We start from the raw sequence: 21,292 nt of genomic DNA, 5'->3' as shown, positions 1-21,292 counted from the left end.
AAGACAGTGGGCTTAGCAGCACTAGTCACAAGTTGACCTCAACACAGAAAAAGATGAAAGGAGACTAAGATTATGGCATACCAAATATCTACATTACAACAGAAACAGACCATTGATTTTTTTTTTCCAGATAGTTTTGTTTTTAAGATTTTATTTTTAAGTAATCTCTACACCCATCATGGAGATGGAACTTACAACTCCACGATCAAGAGTTTCATGCTTTACCTACTGAGCCAGGTGGGTTCCCCTCCAGATAGTTTTGAATACCCACATAGTTGACAGTCTACAATATAGAATTCGAGATTTAGCTGAGATTTTGGTGTGTCCTTCAGATTCAATCAAGGTATTAAATATAAAATGGGGTACAGGAAGAGTACTCACAGTATGCACAACAGAATATTGTGACTAGCTAAACCCTCATTCATTAACCATTCTAAAGAATGAGATGCATTTAAGTTTCAATATGAGGGGGGCACCTGGGTGGATCAGTGGTTGAGTGTTTGTTTGGTTCAGGGCGTGATCCCGGGGTACCTGGATCAAGTCCTACTTCGGGCACACTGTGTGGGAGCCTGCTTCTCTCCCTCTGCCTGTGTCTCTGCCTCTCTCTCGTGTCTTTCATGAATAAATAAGTAAAATCGTTAAAAAAAAAAAAAGTTTCCATAGGAGGTATTTAACAAAGATTTTTCTGATAAGCATAAAAAGATTATATCTTTTTTGTTTAATGATTTACCTTTTTTTCTTAAAGATTTTATTGATTTTTTCATGACAGACACACAGAGAGAGGCAGAGACATAAGCAGAGGGAGAAGCAGACTCCTCGCAGGGAGCCTGATGCAGAACTGGATCCCGGGACACCAGGGTTACGATCAGAGTTGAAGGCAGACGCTCAACCACTGAGCTACCCAGGCATCCCAAGATTTACTTATTTTATTTGAGAGAGAGAGCTTAGCGTTTAGGGGCAGAGGGAAGGGGAGAGAGAATCTTCAGCCAACTCCATGCTGAGCCCAGAGCCTAATGAGGGGCTCAATCTGATGACGCTGAGATCACAACCTGAGCCCAAACCAAGAGTCGGATGCCTGACCAACCAGACATCACTGAGACACCCCAGACTATGAAATATCTCCAAAAAGAGCAACCCCACAAAGGAAATAGTGGATGTTTGACACATATAACATTTCCAACTAGTAGTTTTATCAGACAGGTATTAGTTCATTGTTTTAAAATGCAAACACAGTGTTAGGTTAAAGTGTGGGGTTTAGAAAACCATGTGTGAATCCCGTAGCTAATATTTATTCACTAGCTATACAAACAGGCAAGTTCCCTAAACTCTCAGGCCTCAATGCCCTCATTCTTAAGACTACTGCTTGAATAAGATGACTTAGAGGACCATATGTAGTATACAGCCTGACACCTAACAGCCACTCCATTCACTGAAGATTTCTATTTCTTTTCCCTGAATTTATAGAAAGTGACTGGAATCAAAGTAGGACTTTAATTAGAAAACTGAAAAGAGGGCAGCCGGGGTGGTTCAGCAGTTTAGCGCCACCTTCAGCCCAGGGCATGATCCTGGAGCTCCTGGATCAAGTCCCACATCAGGCTCCCTGCATGGAGCCCGCTTCTCCCTCTGCTCGAATCTCTGCCTCTCTCTCTATGTGTCTCTCATGAATAAATAAATAAAACCTTAAAAAAAAAAAAAAAAAACTGAAAAGGGGCTTTGCTCTAGAATCGATTTCCAAAGTATTGAGGAACAAATATGTTAATTAAAACCCTATTTACATATTGACTATTTTCTTGGAGGATTTGTGTGAGATTTCTCTTTGAAGTTATTAGTACTAAAAAAAAAAGTTATTAGTACTTTTGATGAAATGAAAGTTTAATTTTTAAAAATGTGATTGAAGTATATATTTTCACAGTAGGAACAGACTCAGTCAACACAAAGCCACAAACATGTATTCACTCAGCTATGTGCCAGACTGCTAAGCATTTCCCTAGCACTTGACCCTAACGGAAAATGATTACAGGGGTCTTCTTGTACTAGGTGATGCAGTGCCAAGAGAACTGACCTCAACCTCTGTGGCGTGTTGTGTTTGAAACAGGGAACTTAGGAAATCAACTTTGCAGCTAATGACCTACTAAAGAATAGAATACTAGAGAATAGAAAATATCCAGAGTCATTGTGGTCAAAGTTTATTTCATGAAACAGTTCTCTTCAGTTATGAGCACATATATGTATCTTTACAGTGGATTGGGACAAGAAGTTGAAGAGCTACTACTGCTATGTATTAATCAGGCTGAAATTTGTAGGGTCCTGCAGTGGTTAAAAAGTGAAGCAGACAGGCCCTGTCCTCTCGTTGGCTTTACAGTTGACATATAGGATAAAGGTCCGAACTGGCCGGGGTGAAGACTGTAGGGAGAGGTGGAACCCAGGAGGAACTTGAGACCACTAGGCTTAAATATACTAAGTTTCTTATTTTTTTCTCAACTGCTGGCCAAGCTAAAAATGTTGAGGACACATCTACTGGCTGATGAGAACACATGACACTGGCTAGGTTATCTCATGAAAATGCAAGTTGCCGTGCAGTTTTACTGTGTTGGAACTCAAAGACGTGAAGAGGCCATTGTGTGGTCCAAGAATGATAGAAAACCCGGAAACACTAGGACCTCCAAGCTTGGAAAATAAACTGAACAGGGTTGTGATGAAAGGCAGTGAAGGAAGATGAGCTGAACTTTAAGTTGTTTACCTGTAAGCCAGAGATAACTAAAATCTCAGGTGAGGTATTTAAAACTAAAAGGAAAAAAGTTGCTGTTTTTTCACACAGCAAGTTCTGACCCTGTGAAACTTAATTTGAAAGATGGAATTTGTTGGGTATCAGGCTAGTTCCTTCATAGAGCATGCAACTCTTGATCTTGGGGTTGTGAGTTCAAGCCCCACGTTGAATGTACAGATTACTTAGAAATGAAATTTTTAAAGAAAAAAAAAGATGGATTTTATTGCAAAGGTTATGAAAATAGGATGCTCAGCCCAAATTGGTTAGCCTTCCTTCAATTAGTGAAGTATTTACTGAGTGCTTGCTGGGCATGGCACTCAGGCTCTGTAGGGTAGTAAAATATGGTACCCAGTTGGGCACAGGGAACTTATAATCTAGCTGCAAAGGTAGGTAAGATCAGGGAAGCCCAGGAGAACATGCAAGGGCTCATTATAGGGAACCAAAGGGGCAGAGCAAGGAGCGAAAGGTGCTCCGGATTGTTGTCGAAGTTCAGGCCTGCCTCATAGTAGCTGGGCCACTCTCAGATCTCAGAGCCAAGTCTTTCTCTCCCTAGAATGTGAGAGTATGCTTATGTAGATCCAAGAAGATATATGGAAATCTCTAGCACAGCCCTGGCACACAGAAGATCCTAGATCAGTGTTTGTTGAATCTCAGTGGAGAAGGTTTTAGGGGCACGTGGGTGGCTCAGTGGGTTAAGAGTGCTTTCTGCTCAGGTCGTGACCCAGGAGTCCTGAGATCAAGCCCTGAGTCAGGCTCCCTGCTTGGTGAGAAGCCTGCTTTTCCCTCTTCCTCTGTTGCTCCACCTGCTTGTTTTCTCTCTCTGTAAAATAGGTAAATAGAATATTTAAAAATAAAATAAATGGAGAAGGTTTTTAGTTACCTGGGGCAGAGGAAGTGGCATATGGTAAATAAAGCAGGAGTGAGTATGTCTTCTCTGTAGTACAACAAATTGTGTGCTGAAAAAGACATAGTGGGCAGGGCCCAATTAAGGGGACTTTGAAAGGCAAGCTGAAAAATTCGAACAGATATGACAGGCTATGAAGAACTATTATTTGTATTTAAGTAAAAAGGATCTTCTGCTATTTAATTATTCAAGGAGTACCTATGAATCATGGTGTGCAAGGCACTATGATTAGGATATTGGGGAAACAGTAGCCTCTCCCCTCAAGTGGCTTCTGTCTGGCAAGAGAGAAAAGAATTACTGTTCTGGAGATGTTTTATTTTATACAGATCCCACTTAAAAAATGTAAGTTCTGCAGAGCCTGGGTGGCTCCTGACCTCAGCTCAGGTCTTGATCTCAGGGTCATGAGTTCAAGCTTTGTGTTGAGCTCCACACTGGGAGAACATACACTTATGTTCCATGAAAGCTAGGGTATCCCCCCCCCTTTTTTTTAAATTTTTAGGGTGCCTGGTAGCTCAGTGGTTGAGTGCCTGCCTTTGGCTCAGGTCATGATCCCGAGGTCCCAGGATTGAGTCCCACATTGGACTTTCTGTGGGGAGTCTGCTTCTCCCTCTGCCTGTGTGTCTGCCTCTCTCTGTGTGTCTCTCATGAATAAATAAATAAAATCTTTAAAACATTTTTTTTAATTTTATTATTTTTTTTAAACTAGGCTTCACATCCAACATGGGGCCTGAACTCATGACCTGGAGATCAAAAGTCAAATGCTTTACCAACTGAGCCAACCTGGCACCCCTCCTTTTCTTTTTTTAAAAATTTTGTTCACTAAGCATCTAGAACAGTGTTTGCCACAAAATATGCACCATAAATATTTATTAAATTAATATTTGAGATTTTGAATTCTTCACCAGTTCAATGGCTTTGAGACAATTGTATAATGAAGATAGAGTTAGTCAATAGGTTAAATGAGAAGGGTACTAAGGAAGCATATGTGGACTATCTGTCAATCTCAGAGTCCAAGGTGATGAGTAAAATAGTATCTGTACAATTCTAACTATGCCAGTCACCCTTAAGGATTATATTCCAATTGTCCATTATTATAGTCTAGCTAAAAAATCTGGGAGTGGTGCTAAGTATGCTACATTTTTCTGTTGGGTTATTTCTGTTGTACATTCTTTTTTTTTCTTTAAGATTTTATTTATTCATGAGAGGCAGAGAGAGGCAAAAGACATAAGCAGAGGGAGAAGCAGGCTCCCTGTGGAGAGCCTGATGCAGGACTCGAACCCAGGATCCTGGGATCATGACCTGAGCCGAAGGCAGATAGATGCTCAGCCACTGAACCACCCAGCTGCCCCTTGTACATTTTTTATTGCTAAAAACTCTTTTTAAATGACTAATCTGTATGCAAACTCTCTTTTTAAATGACTAATGTCACTTAATATTGAAAAACCTACAGGTTAAAAATAAAAAATACAGTTTAAGAATATCACCTGGAGTAAAACCAAACATACAAGAGAAAAATATGGTTTTCATTATTGCCTTTTGTGTGGAAACTCCGTGGCATATTTGAGGAACTGTTTTTAAGTATTCCCTTCCCCCATTTTGTAGGACATGATCAATTATACCATCTGCTCCCCTAGGTAACGTGGCAGCTGTTAATTGACTAACATTATTCCCTGAGTTTTCCTGTAGCCATAGATGGTTCTAGAAATAAAAACAAAAGATTTGTAAGAATAGCTTTCATGGGGAGAGGGTGAGGCGAATGGGTGAGATAGGTGACGGGGGTTAAGGAGTGGACTTGTCATAAGCACTGGCTGATGTCTGGAAGGGTTGAATCACTGTATTGTGCGCCTGAAACTAATATAACTATATGTTAAGTAACTGGAATTAAAATTAAAACTTTAAAAATAAATAAATAGAAAAAAATCAATATTGACCAACTGGGAAGGACAAAATAAATATTTACATAGTCATAAATCATTTTGGTTTTCCCAGAGCTTTTATGATGTTTTATATATCTGAATGTTTTAATGTATTAATGAATAAAGCAGAAGGAATTAAGTAATTTAATACCAACAGAATTTGTACTTCAAATGGCGCAAGAAGGGATCATCTCAATTTGTGGTAAGATACCCAGATGCTTCCTGTTACTCTGTCCAGAACGATGTTAACATTAACCTCAGAGGAGGCCGTTAAGCCAGTCTTGAGCTAGAAATGGTAAGCATTATGCTTCTGTCTGTGGAGGAAGGAGGGAAGAATTATGTACCTAAAATGTATAAGCAGCAAAGTTTAGAATACTCTACACAGTGATCGCTGATGAGGTGATAAATTATCATTCAGTCCTTACATTAGGTGTCCATCTCTCTGAAATAAAGCTAACAGAAAAAATTGTAGGGAAAGAGACTCATGATACTTAGTATCATGTAGCTCACGTAAATAGTCTTTGCAGGCCATTTATCCTTTATTTCTTTCAATTGGAAGATTTCCTCTTTTTTTTTTTTTTTTTTTTTTTTAAGATTTTATTTATTTGAGAGAGAAAGCACAAGCAGAGGTAGGGGCAAAGGGAGAAGTAGGCTCCCCGCTGAGCAGGGAGCCCAGTGTGGGACTGGATCCTGGTACCCTGGCATCATGACCTGAGCCAAAGGCAGCTGCTTAACTTACTGAACCACCCAGCTGCCCCAGGCTTCTATCTTTTCTGAATCAAACTGTTTGGATGGTGTGTTACTGAATCTTTTTTTGCTCCCCTCTCTTTATCCTAACTTGAGTTCAGAAAATTTCTGAAATGTTAATTCCTTTACTTGGTTTTTGCAATAACACCTAGTGTTTTTTAAATTTAAAACCGATTGATAAACATAAAATGTATTAGTTTCAGAGGTAGAGTTCAGTGATTCATCAGTCTTTTTTTTCTAGAGATTTTGTTTTATTTATTTATTATTATTTTTTATTTTATTTTTTTCTAGAGATTTTGTTTATTTATTCATGAGAGACACACAGAGAGGCAGAGACACAGAGCAGGAGCAGGCTCCATGCAGGGAGCCCGATGTGGGATTCGATCCCAACACTCCAGGATCACCCCCTGGGCCAAAGGCAGGCGCTAAACTGCTGAGCCACCCAGGGATCCCCCTCATCAGTCTTATATAACATGCAGTGCTCATTACATCACATGACCTCCTTAATGCCCATCATCCAGTTACCTCACTTCCCATCACCTAATATTCATTTGAACTGCAAAAACATTTTGTGTATTTGTTTATGCCAACTCCTTAATTTGAAGTAAAAGAAAAAAGCAAACCTCAAAGCAACAGCCACAAAAAGCCTCCACAGTGTACTAAGCTGTCCAGATTTTCATTTTTGGATTATATTCATTAATAGTTTTTGGTTTAGGGGCACCTGGCTGGCTCAGTTGGTTAAGCATCTGCCTCTTGATTTCAGATTCTCTCTCTCCCTCTCCCCCTCCCCCCCCAACTCCCATGCACACACCCTCTCTCTAAAACAAAACAAATTGTATTTGCTTTCATTAATTTGTAATATTGCATCAAAATCATTACAATATTGAAGCATACTGTCTTCCAAAACACACTAACTCTTCCAAAATTAAGCTATGTTAAAAGAAAATAGAATTACTTAAAAACAAATAAAAAGCAACATGACTGTTACTATTTCAGCTAAGAATCTTTTTTTTGAGAGATTTTATTTATTTGACAGAGAGAGCAAGCAGAAGAGGGAGAGCAGCTCCCCACTGAGCAGGGAGCCCGAGGCAGGACTTGATCCCAGGACCCTGAGATCACGACCTGAACCCAAGGCAGATGTTCAACCTACTGAGCCACCCAGGCCCTCCTCAGCTCAGCATCTTAAAGTCCCATTATAAATATGCTTTTCGTGTTTCCTAACAATTGGAAAAACCAAGTTCTAGCAAGTAAATTGCTTATGGTTACATAGACTAGCCCAGTTCTGGAAGGAAATGGCTAGGTCCAGGTGTTTTATTTTGTTGTTGTTATCACTAAACTACAGACTTTATTCAGATTTCATGAGTTTACCACTAATGTCCCTTTTCCACTCCACTCAGTCTTTTCTTCTCTCATGACCTTGACCGTTTTGAAGAGTAGTGGTCAGTCATTTTGTAGAATGTCTCTCAATTTGGATTTCTCTTAGGTTTTCTCATGATCAGAAGAGGTAATGTAGTTTTGGCAGATGTGATGTGTCCTTTTCAGAGCATCCTATCAGGGGTGTGATGTTAAGATGTGTTACAGCTGGTTGTATCGTTTTCTTCTGCTGTTGGAGTAAATCACCACAGACCCAGCACCGTGAAACACCACCCATGTATTATCTCGAGGTTTCTAGAGGTGAGAGTTCCAGGCAGAGTGTGGCTGGGCTCTCTGGTCAGGGTCTTATAAGGCTGAAATGAAGGTGTTGGCTGGGTCGCGTTCACATTTGGAACTGGTAGTCCTCTTGCCAGCCCGTTCAGGCTGTTATCTGACTTTGGTTCCTTGGTTATAGGACCCAACTCTTTTCTGGCTGTCTGGCAGGCAGGGGTCATTCCCTTCCCTGGAGGCCCCTCTCACATTCTAGTTGTATGGCACCTCCATCTACAGGGGTAGAGGGGAAACTCCCAGACAATCCCTGTCACACCTCCAAACTCTAACTCCTAGGCCCAGGTTTAAAAGGCCCTTATTATTAGGTCAGGCCTGAACTGATAATCTCCCATTCGTAAATCGACTGTCACATCATATAACCTAATTACAGGATTAAGATCCATTATATTCACAGCCTGGGTACAAAGCATATATATCAAAGGTAGAGAGGACAGGGGCGCCCGGGGGGCTCTGTCAGTTGAACATCTCCCTTCAGCCCAGGTCATGGGATTGTTGATCCAGGATCCAGTCTCTTCCCCTCCCATTGCCCCTACCCCCTGCCTGTGTGCTCTCTCTCTCTTTCAAATAAATAAATAAATAAAAATTTTAAAGACAAAAACAAAGGTAAGGAGGACAGAGGGAATGAGCTGGCATCTTAGAATACTGCTTGCCACACTAGTGATTATTAATCTTGATTACTTGGTTAAGCTGGTGTCTTCTGGGCTTCTCCACTGTAGACGTACTGTATTTCGCATGTAATTAAAAAGTATCTTGGGAGGCATACTTTGAGCACTGCAAATAGTCTGCTCCTCCTCAAACTTTCCCATATTCATTCTTTTCAAAGATTTTATTTATTTGCAAGAGAATGTGCATGAGGTGGGGGGAGGGGCAGAGGGAGAGGCAAAAGCAGACTCTACTGAGCAGGGAGCCTGACCACGACAGGGTCAGGGCCCCATCCCAGGACCCCAGGATCATGACCTGAGCTGAAGGCAGACACTTTACCGATGAGCCACCCAGGCACCCTTTTCCCATATTAATTTCAACATAATTCAATGGAATTATCCATTCTTCATGTATCTATTTATTTATTTCATTGTAGACACGTAAGTACACATATTTCATTTGGGGAGTTATAATCCATCATTATTTTGTTGTTCAACTTGCTGGAGCTTTAGCCATAGGTAGCTTTTTCAGGTTAGTATCTGTACCCTTTTGATCTACCCCCAATCCTTTTTGAGGAATTCTCCACTTTCTTTCTTTCCTTTCTTTCTTTCTTTCTTTCTTTCTTTCTTTTTTTTTTTTTAATTCTCCACTTTCTGATACCAAAAGATGCTCTCTCGATTCATCTTATCTTTTTTCCTACCCCTAACCTAAAATAAATCACTTTTCCTAGGATAGTTCCGGCTGTAATCCAAGAGAACTAGAAGTAAAGCTCTGTTCCTGTTGATTTCAAATTAGTGTCTCCATAGGTTAGGTGCAGATTAATGAATGTATTAATGGAAACGTGCTGTCCTAACAAAGTGCTACAAATTTAGTGACTTAACACAACACAGTTTATTATCTTACAGTTTCGCGGGTCAGAAGTCCTAAATGGGTTTTATTGGGCTGAAATTAAGCTATCAGCAGGGTTGCATTCCTCTGGACACTCCAGGGAACAAGCTGTTTCTTTGCCTTTTGCAGTTTCTAGAAGGTACTACTTGCATTCCCTGACTCATGATCCCCTCCTACATCTTTAAAACCAGTAGCACAGTGTCTTCCAGTCTCCTCTGACTTTTGTCCTCCTGCTTCGCTCTTACTAGGATCCTTTTGATTGCATTGTCCCCATCCAGATAATCTAGAATAATCTCCCCAACTCAAGATCCTTAACTTAATCATATCTACAAAATCTGTTTTGCCATGTAGGGTAACATTTGTGTATTCAAGGAATGAAGACATGTACATATTTGGGGGCCATTATTCAGTCTACCACAGAATATATTTAGACTAATAGTATATATGAACTAATGGGACAACCAGTCCACATTCATCAGGCAAAAGGCAAATGTCTTTTTTGAGGGGGGGGGGGGCAGAGGGAAAGAGAGAGAGAATCTCAAGGAAGCTCTATGCTCAGGGTGGAGCCTGACACCCAGACACCCAGACACCCAGACACCCAGCACAGGGCTTGATCTCACAACCCCAAGACCATGACCTGAGCCAAAATCAAGAGTTGGACGCTTAACTGGCTGAGCCACCCAGGTGCCCCAAGGAAAATATCTTTTAATAACAGGTCCTTTTTTACTTTTTTCTTCATAAGTCAGTAAGTCATCTTTTTAAAAATCGCAGTATGTTTGCAAACTTCTCTAAGTCCTTCATAAAAGTAAATGTCAGTAATCTTCCATTAGTAGAACATTGGTTTTGATTTGTTCTCCAGCAGGATTGATCCATCTGTCCTTCTGATCTGTCTGTCCTCCTCCTTCCTTTCTCACCAAGAGCACAGACAGAATTTCACAGGATCATACCCAGTTGTAAAAGCAGTGATTATAATTTCCCATGATGCATTACTCTGTGGACCAAACAGCTTGATTTATATAAACTGTGTGCACTTTGCTGGTTAGGAATTACATTGCTAGAGCTAAATGAAAAAAAATTAAATGTTCTCTTCATACTCTCAGCTATAACTGTGAATTTACTTTTTATTCATTAATTTATTGAGCAAATGTTTGAGTACCTGACTGTGCAATATACTGCATTAGATATTAGTGATGACTATTACTGGGCATGAAATAAATCAGGATTCAAAATAGGGGATTATTGCTTTTTTTTTCATATTGCTTTTAGTAGCTAAACCTCAAGGAGTAATTCAAATATATAATGTTTATACACTTATTTTCTGTCTAAAAGGTTATTTCTAAAGCCAAGGTTTGCCCATTCTTTTTTTTTTTTTTTTTTTTAAGATTTTATTTATTTATTCATGAGAGACACAGAGAGAGCGAGAGAGAGGCAGAGACACAGGTAGAGGGAGAAGCAGGCTCCATGCAGGGAGCCCAACGTTGGACTCGATCCTGGGTCTCCAGGATCACATCCCGGGCTGAAGGCAGTGCTAAACTGCTAAGCCACCCGGGCTGCCTAGGTTTTCCCATTCTTATTACTTTCAAACTGACTAGAAATAAAATTTTTGATGTAAAGTATGATGTGGAAAAAGTCATAATGCTTTCTATTCTAGTACCAAACTATAGATTGGTTGCACACTAAATCACAGGTTTCTGGATACACATTTTATTTTTAAGTCATCTCTACACCCAATGTGGGGCTCAAACTCACAACTCCAAGATCAAGAGTTGGTTGCTCTACCAAATGAGCCAGCCAGGCACCCCTAGTTATACATTTTCCATCTTTTTTTTTTTTTTAATTTTTATTTATTTATGATAGTCACAGAGAGAGAGAGAGGCAGAGACATAGGCAGGTGGAGAAGCAGGCTCCATGCACCGGGAGCCCGACGTGGGATTCGATCCCGGGTCTCCAGGATCGAGCCCTGGGCCAAAGGCAGGTGCTAAACCGCTGCGCCACCCAGGGACCCCCCCTTTTTTTTTTAAAGGAGAAAGTAAGGGATCGACCCCCATGTCAGGCTCCCTGCATGGAGCCCGCTTCTCCCTCTGCCTGTGTGTCTCTGCCCTGTGTGTGTGTGTGTGTCTCTATGAATAAATAAATAAAAGCTTAAAAAAAAAATAAAGGAGGAAGTAACAACTAACACCAAGAACTTACTCATGCTTTGTGCTTTACACATATTAGTTAATTCTATGAGGTGGGTGTTATCATTATCATCCCTATTTCAGCTGGTAATAGTGATAGAGATGACATAGCTGGTAAGATTTAAATCTGGGAAACCGATTCCAGAACTTTCTCCCTAAACATACAAGTCAGTATGTATAGTAGTACATGGTGTCTCCACTCAGTAAATAGTGTTGAATATAATGATTGCCCCGAATCCTTGTCATAAGTTGATTAATTTTCTCAACTTTGGAATATAGTTGAAAAATTATAATCTCAATGGATTGTGATACATAGAGTGAACAGAAATTTTAGGAACAGTCCCAATGCTACAAACACTTAGTAAATAAATCATAGACCTGTTGGGTACACATACAATCGCTAGAAGCTGGGACCTGGCCAACTTAAGTTCATCATTGAGTTTATTGTCTCTTTGATACCATGACTCAGAGAGAATATAGCTCCCAGCACAGTTATTCAGAGTAGAGTAGAACTATATACTAGCATCTGTTTTGCCATTGGCAATTACTTTCCCATAACTGAGGAGAACTGCTGTCAATTTAGGTATTTGTTATGATTTGAATGTTTGCGTCCCTTCAAAATTCATATGTTGACACCCCAATGCCCAGTGTGATGATTTAGGAGGCAGGGCCTTTGGGAGGTGCTTATGTCATGAGGATGGGGCTTTCATGAATGGGACTAGTGCTTTTACGAAAGAGACTTCAGAAGCTCCCTACTCCCTTCTATCCTGTGAGGCAGAGCAAGAGGTGGCCGTCTGCAACCTGGAAAGGGCCTTCACCAGAACCTGACCATGCTGGCACCCTAATGGTGGAACTTCCAGGCTCTGGAACTGTGAAAAATAAATCTGTTTATAAGCTACCCAGTCTGCGGTATTTTGTTATAGCAACCCAAACAGACTAAAACAATATTATTTTTCCAGTTCCTGGCAAAATCCTGAAAGGAAATTCTTCAGTAAATAAAATTTGGCTGCCTAGTGATAGATTCTTAAAAATATATTCTATTCACACCTGATCAGAATGTTTTACATGTTTACTTAATTTCTATATTTGAGTGTGTGTAAATGTCATTCATAAAAACATGTAGTTTTTCTATCCCAGAACACTCAAGACTAAAATATTTTCATGTTGAAATTCATAGATATTTCCCAACCAAGTTAAAAACTATATATAATTCTAGGGGCACCTGACTGGCTCAGTCAGAAGAGCATGTGACTCTTCATCTCAGGGTCCTGAATTCGAGCCCCATTTGGGTGTGGAGATTATAAAGAAAAAGAAAAAGAAAAAAGAAAGAAAGAAAAAGAGGGATGCCTTGGTTGCTCAGTGGTTGAATGTCTGCCTCAAGGCATGATCCCGGAGTCCTGGGACGAGTCCTGCATCCGGCTCCCCACAGGGAGCTTGCTTCTCCCTCTGCCTGTGTCTCTCTCATGAATAAATAAATAAAATCTTAAAAAAAAAAAAAAAAAAAAAAAACAGAGAAAAAAAAAGTATATATGTTGGAAAGTGGGAAATAGACTGAATTTAGATTTTTTTAAAGATCTTATTTATTTATTCATGAGAGACACACACAGAGAGAGAGGCAGAGACACAGACAGAGACAGAAGCAGGCCCCATCCCAGGACTCTAGGATCACACCCTGGGCGGGAGGCGGCACTAAACCGCTGAGCCTCCCAGGGATCCCCTAGGCCCAGTAAATTATACGGTGTAATGGTTACTAATCAATTAATGGATTATTTTTCTACATTTCTGTATTTTCCAAATTTATAGAAAGGCAGTTACTCAACGTTTGACAAACTAGATAACTTCAGATTCTCTTCTGGGTGATTTGTTTATTAGTTTACCCAAGATCAAATTTTAAGACCTTAAGCCATGTTATGAACATAGTTCTCTAAAGAAGACATAAGATACTCATTATTTAGGGGAAAAACAAAGTGCTAAAAATTATTTTTTTGAGAGAGGATATTAGTCTTAGCTTTGGAAAACTGAGGAGCAGCCTTGAACTTTGTTCATTAATGTATTTATAAAATGTTTATGTTGAGCCTACCTGCTGGAAGTATATTAACTAAGGCACAGATGGTGACACACAGTAAGTGGCTGAGAAATTATTGTCTCTCCCAGGGTTTCTGATGCACATGTATGAGTAAAGCACATGTACACATTTAGTGATCAAAAAGATACCAGATCTCAGTTCCCTATTTGGCTCCACACTTCTTTCCCTGGTTCCAGATGGGTATTCCTCCATTACAAGTGTTCTTAGTGATCAAGTTTAAACATATACATTCATAGCTGTGTCTTTACATCAAAGGTGGGATATAAAGTAGGTAATACTTAAAATCCCCATTTTACAGATTAAAAAAAAAAGTCAAAGACCTAGTCATTTAATTCAATCACTGAACTACCATGACCCAGGCCCTAGTCCAGGCTCCTTGGCTTTCAGTTTATCTGTCTGCACTCCCTAATCAAATAACAGAAAGGGGGCAGCCCAGGTGGCTCAGCGGTTCAGCGCCTGCCTTTGGCCCAGGGCGTGATCCTGGAGACCCGGGATCGAGTCCCATGTCAGACTCCCTGCATGGAGCCTGCTTCTCCCTCTGCCTGTGTCTCTGCCTCTCTCTCTCTCTGTCTCTCATGAATAAATAAATAGAATCTTTAAAATATATATATTAAAAAAATAATAAAGGATATGAGGAAAGGATCACCAAATTAATACTCCCTCATCTTAAGTACTAGGATAACTTTCTAGTATTTTTGCTACTAAAATTCTAAATATAGTGAAAGAGTGGCTTGTTGCCTCTGATAAAATGCTGCCTCCCCAAAACAAATGATAAGTTTGGAGGAAAAATATTTTCTGTTCAAAGAAAAATGTGCTGCTCTTTGACCCCATAATGTCATTTCAAGGAATTTGTCCTTACTGATATACTTAGAAAAGTATGCAAATATTTATGTACAAAGATATTCATTACCTCATGATCTGTAACTTAAAAAATCTGGAGCATCTACCCCATTGATAGGGAAGCATAGAGCATAGTGGCTAAGAATTGCTTGGATTCCAATTCCAAGCCCCACAACTTACTAGCTGTGTGATCATGGACAAATTACCCCACCGTGCTTTTGGTCTACCCATCTGTAAAGTGGAGCTAAGAACAGAATCTGTCATTGGGCTGTGATAGTTAGAACCATGCCTAAGCCGCAGCATATGCTCAATACATTTTAGTTGTTACTGATAGAGAATTGGGATAAATTTTGGTAGAGGTACACAGTGGAACGTTAGGCAACTGTTTGAAAAAGTGTGCACTGTGTACTCTACTTAACCAGAAAGTATAACCTCTGCCAATTCAGTCTCCCTCCTTCCGATGCCCAAGAAAAAAATCTGGCTAAACTTAACTTGGCTAAACTTGGTGCATATATATTGAAGAACAAGGAGCAAATTCTTTGAACTCTGGTAGAAAAACTATTTGGGAGTTTTGGGGAAGGAAGACGAAAGGTTTTGGAGCAGCAGGAGTGTGAGGAGAGAAAAGGGTAGCCAACACTTGTGATGTCTATGCTTTGTGAATGCGTTCAGGGAAAGAACCATGGGCCCTATCAGAAATTGAGATCTGGTATCTTTGGTCACTGACTGCATCCATGTGCTTTACTGCATCAGAAACTCTTAGCAGGGACAATAATTTCTCAACCATTTATTGTTTGCAATCATGCTGAGTCAGTGGGTGAGTCTACAGAGCTCTCTGGGAGCAAGGTGCTCACGGGGAAAGGAATGACCTCTTCTGGGCAGATGGGCCAATTCAGGAAAATCTTGCCCAGTGCCCTAATCATATATCTTTGTGCCTGGGGAAAAGTACCTATTATTCCCAGGGGTGAGCAGTTGACTTGTTCTACTCAACCTTGAGGATTGCGCATGATAACTTGAGTTAACATCAAGATGTTCAAATGTATAGAGCGTGTTGGAGGGCACCTGGGTGGTCAGTCGGTCAGGCATCTGCCTTCAGCTCAGGTCATGATCTTGGGGTCCTGGGATGGAGCCCCGAGTCAGGCTACCTGTTCAGCGGGGAGTCTGCTTCTTCTCCTCCCCTCACTGTGCTCTCTCACTCTCTCACTCGCACTCTCTCTCTCTCTCTCAAATAAATAAAATTGTAAAAAAATAATAATAATTTTTAAAAACAGAGCATGTTGGGTGCCACCCAGGGAATAAAACTGAATCGGCACAGCCCTTGCCTAGTAGCCTTATTTGTCAAGCTATTACGAATATTAGCAGGAAGCTGTTAAAAGCATAGAAGCCCCTAATAATCTCTTTGGTGGTTCACCTAACAGAACGGTTTCCTACCCTCTTAGGGTGTTTTTCATTTTCCTTCTTTTTTTTAATTTAAAATTTTTTTTTGATTTTTAAATTTTTTTTTCATTTTCCTTCTTTAAAGTGCTTTTCTTGTACAAGGACTTAATGAATTAAACCATAAAACATGAATGGAAGAATCAATCCCAATCGAAAAGTTCACAGTGGAATGAGATGTGGATTCTCAGGGTACCTGAGTACCTCAGTCAGTTAAACGTCTACCTTCAGCCCAGGTCATGATCCCAGAGTCCTGGGATCGAGTCCCATGTTGGGCTCCCTGCTTAGTGGGGAGCCTGCTTGCTTCTCCCTCTCACCCCACCTCTGCCACTCCCCCTGCTTGTGTTCTCTCACTCTCTCTCTCTGTCAAATAAATAAATCTTTAAAAAAAATGTAGATTTTCAAGACTCAAATATATTATTAAAATTGATTAGGTATCTCTTTTCTGGCCATTGATTAATTTATATAGTGCACCACAGGTTCCTAAAGCCATTCCCTTACAAGGTATTTGTCCTCATAGTCCAGTTTTGGATGAGAAATCATTCTGGTTTTACCAAAGTGCAACACATTTTGTATATTGAGTCACGGTGAAGAAGAGGTGCAGAGTACATGGGAGGACAATGATAAATCTGAACCGGTAGAAAATGTGCCTCATGTCTGAGTGGGATGATGTGAGAGGGAAATATTGGGTAGAGCACTAGAGATAGAGTGAAAGGAGTAAGGACCACATGGCATCTCCTTGTAACAAACTGCAGCCCAGGGGTACACTACTCTTCCCTCCTCATTCCCTCCTGGTTTGCAGGTACAAAACAAGCCCAATCCCACGCAGCGATGTGGCTGTTTAGTTCCTGCTACTAAGCAAACAATCCATGTCCACTTCATGCTTTATGGGAATTGTTTGGGGTTTGGGGAGCTACAGGAAGGCATGTATTATCCTATTATTTAACTTTATCCACGTAATATTGCACCTCGGATCAAGACCAGGTTGCTCCTAGTCTTAAAAAAGAAATAGAAACAGGTCCTTGTTTCTGTGTCTCTCATGAATAAATAAAATCCTAAAAAAAAAAAAAAGAAAGAAAAAAAAAAGGAAAGAAAAGAAAAGAAAGAAACAAGCAAAAAAAAAAAAAAATTGTGGCCTTTATTCTTCTTGACAGGAGAAATTGAGATTAATGAAATTGAGTCATGCTTTACTGCTCTGTTTAGATTTCCACCATTATCCCAGGACTGCCCAACAGCAAAGTAGATGCTTCTGTTCTAGAGCAATGGGGCAAGGTCACCCTACTTGTAAGAACATGAGGAAAATCCTAAAGTCTTGGAAGAGTAAAGATCTCAATAGGCCTAGTTCCTGTCCTAGTTTTTCCCTTGTGATTAAAGAGCTTTTTTTTAAATTCAGAAAAAGAATTATATATTAATATTGTACATTGTTTGGCAGGGAGGTTACTTATCCTGCTGAATAGTATAGTAAATCCTGTAAAATGGAAATGGAATGGAAGACTCTAGAGAACTAGTTTGGGTCCCACTATGGTACTCAAACTATGATAGTAAATATGTTACTTGAGGAACACTACTTTGTTTGGACCCAACAGTTACCCAATGTATAGCAGTCCCAGGCTGGAGAATCTGTAAACACCCTAACAAAGACTCATTTCCTCCTATAAATAGCTTTCATCCCACAAAAACAAGCAAACAAACAAAAAGCATTTCAGTTCCCTATGCGAAGGTCCTTGAGTTATATTTGAAAGCTTAAAAAATTTGAGCCCAAGGAAAGGGCCTCAACTCTATCCTCTATATGATAGGGGACTTAGCCACTCTATACTGGACACAAAGGAGGGGAGTTGTGGATGTGGTAATTAGAAAATAGCTACAGGGATCCCTGGGTGGCACAGCGGTTCGGCGCCTGCCTTTGGCCCAGGGCGTGATCCTGGAGACCCGGGATCAAATCCCACATCGGGCTTCCGGTGCATGGAGCCTGCTTCTCCCTCTGCCTGTGTCTCTGCCTCTCTCTCTCTCTCTGTGACCATCATAAATAAATAAATAAATAAATAAATAAATAAATAAAAAAGAAAGAAAATAGCTACAGATTAATTGGTATGTTATAGAAACTTCGTTTGGGGCACCTGGGTGACTCAGCCGGTTAAGCTTCTGCCTCTTGATTTCAGCTCAGGTTGTGATCTCAGGGTTGTGAGATGGAGCCTCGTGTCAGACTCCATGCTGGCTGTGGAGGCTGCTTGGGATTCTCTCTCTCCCTCTCCCTCCCACCCATCTCTCTTTCTAAAAGGGGAAAAATGAAAAAAATATATATATATTTTTTTTCTCTCTCTCCCTCTCCCGCTACCCCACATTCTCTTCCTCTCTGTCTCCCTCACTCCCCCTCTCTAAATAATAATAATTAAAAAATAATTTAAAAAGAAAAGAAACTTTTGTAGTTGTTAGTGGTCTCTCTTTTTTCCTCTGTGTCTCCCTCTTCATTGCTGTGGTACAGATATAGGGCCTATCGCAGGAACTAATTGTCCCCCAATATCTACCCTTGCGGTGGTTTTAAATTGTTTGACACTCCCCCCATGCAGTGTATGCTTCCTCCCCTTGAATCTGGGCTCTGAGACTGGCTTGGCCAATAAAGGACAGTGGAAGTGATGCTGTGTAACTTCCAAGGTTGTCATAAAATACCTTGCGGCTTCCTCCTTGGTCTTGCTCTCTGAGCCCCGAGCAAGCCCTACCAGTACAATTATCCTGGGACTGGCCTGCTGAATAGACCACAGGTAGATGCTCTGGAAGACCGTCCCCTCTGGACCCGTCTTTCAGCCATTCCAGCCCAGGAGCCAAACTTGTGAGCGGAGATGCTGTCTGGGAGCTGGGTCTCCCCACTCGAGCTGCTCCGGCCCGCCGCTGAGTCAACCCCTGGCATTCCAGCATCCAGCTGAGGCTCCAGCCTTACGGAACAGTGAGTCGCCCCCATCTCCGCTGTGCCCTTTCTGTATTCTGCACTCATGGAATTGTCTCATGAGCGTAATAAGACGGTTGTTGTTTCACACCATTAAATTTTGGGGTAGTTTGTTACACAGCAGAAAATAACTAGAACACTTCTCTTAGAATGTTTTAGTTGGGTAGGTGGCTACACAACTAGAAGTCCCATTTCCCAGCCTCCTCTCTGGTGGGTGAATGTGGCTGTCTTACCTATGATATTGGAGTAGAAACGATGCAGTGTCCAAGTCACGTCAATACAATGCTAGCGGCTTGTCCCCCACTTCCTGCCTCTCACCTGCGTCTTGCCGGCTGAGACAGTGACAATTGGAGCAGCTATCTGGGATCCAAGATACTCCGGGCGGCGATCACGGATTCCTCAGGTAGCGGACTCTGAAAGAGTTTAGTGTACACAACCTGTATTAATAAGTTCCCTGGAGGTCAACACTGTAAGGGAGTGAAAGAAAGCGGGAATGGGTAGAGGGAAGCAGAGCCGTAGTGCAGGCCGGGCCCAGTGACGGTCCCAGCCCTCCCCACAGAGCTTCGGAGCTAAGCCAGCCCTTCAGAGTTGACCCCGTCAGTGGGTCTAGAAGGTCAGGCCTCTGTACTGCCCCATGGATCAGCCGTCGGACGTAGGCCACCCTGCCGTATGCTTTCACTAGGTTATGACTACAGCAGACTGCTTATCTATTACTACATGACAAAATAGCCAAAAACCTAATGGCTAAAGACAACAGACATTTAATATCTCAGTTTCCGGGGGTCAGGGATCCAGAAGTGTAGAGGTAGGGGTCATCTCAACCCAGTTTGGGGCCAAAGCATCAGCTCACTCATGTGGTTGCTGGAAGGTAGTGCTCGCCCTCACCACAAGGTCCTTTCCACAGGCTGCTTATGCATCCTCACAACATGGCAGGTGGAGACCCGAGGGGAGAGAACCAGACAACGCCCAACATGGAAGCCAGTCTTTCAAAACTCAGCGGGGGGGGGGGGGGGGGGGCAGCCCAGGTGGCTCAGCGGTATAGCTATAGTGCCTGCCTTCAGCCCAGGGCCTGATCCTGGAGTCCCGGGATGGAGTCCCACGATGGGCTCCCTGCATGGGGCCTGCTCCTCCCTCTGCTTGTGTCTCTGCCTCTCTCTCTGTCTCTCAAGAATAAATAAATAAAATCTTTAAAAAATTTTTTAAAAATAAAAATAAAAACTCAGCCGGGACATCCCAGATGAGTACAAGTGAGTCTGTTTAAGTCCAGCCCACACTCAAGGAGGGGATTACAGAAGGGCATGGATCCCAGGAGGCAGAGATCACTGGGGCCATCTTAGAAGCTGCCTACCACACCTAACACGCACACAATTTGGTCTCCTATTTTTAGTTTTCATCAGTTTACATGTTTTGTTTTGCCCCGTATTCTTCATCTAAACTATGTGTTTACAAATTATAAAAGCAGGGGCATCTGGGTGGCTCAGTTGGTTAAGCGTCTGCCTTTGGCTTGGGTCACAATCCCAGGGTCCTAGGATGGAGCCCCGTGTGGGGCGCCCAGCTCGGCAGAGAGTGTGTTCTCCCTTTGCCCCAAATCCTACTCATACTCTCTCCTTTTCTCAAATAAATAAAATCTTCAAAACAATAATAAAAGCAAAATATTTTTGCTGTAAAAACTCAAATGTTCAAATGGTAGAGATGTAAAATCCTTTTCTTTATCCTCGTTATAGAGGAACTACCCAGAGGTGTCTGCTGAAATACATTTCACACATAAGTAAATATATATATTTACATATATATATTAACATCTATATATTTACATCTATATATTAAGATACATATTATTGCATCTTAATGGTTTTTGGGTTTGTTTTTTTTTTGTTTTTTTGTGTTTTTTTTTTTTTTTTTTTTTGCATCTTAATGTTCTTTATGTATCTTGGAGCTCTTTCCATATCAGCAAGTGGAGATCTAACTCATTCTAACATTGGTATATTTTATGATTGTACCAATAATATTTTATGTCCTCCATTAATAGACATTTTTTTGTTTTAGGGGAGCTTGGGTGGCTCAGTCAGTTAAGCATCTGCCTTTAGCTCAGGTCATGATCTCAGGGTCCTGGGATTGCCCGCATCAGGCTCCTGGCTCAGCAGGGAGTCTGCTTGTCTCTCTCTGCCTCTCCCCCAGTTCATGCGTGCACATGTTCTCTTTCAAATAAATAAAATCTTTTTTAAAAATTTAAAAATCAGGTATCCCTG

The sequence above is a fragment of the Vulpes vulpes genome, chromosome 16, assembly GCF_048418805.1.
Source record: "Vulpes vulpes isolate BD-2025 chromosome 16, VulVul3, whole genome shotgun sequence".
Lineage (NCBI taxonomy): Eukaryota > Metazoa > Chordata > Mammalia > Carnivora > Canidae > Vulpes > Vulpes vulpes.
Note: the sequence above shows the minus strand (reverse complement) of the source record.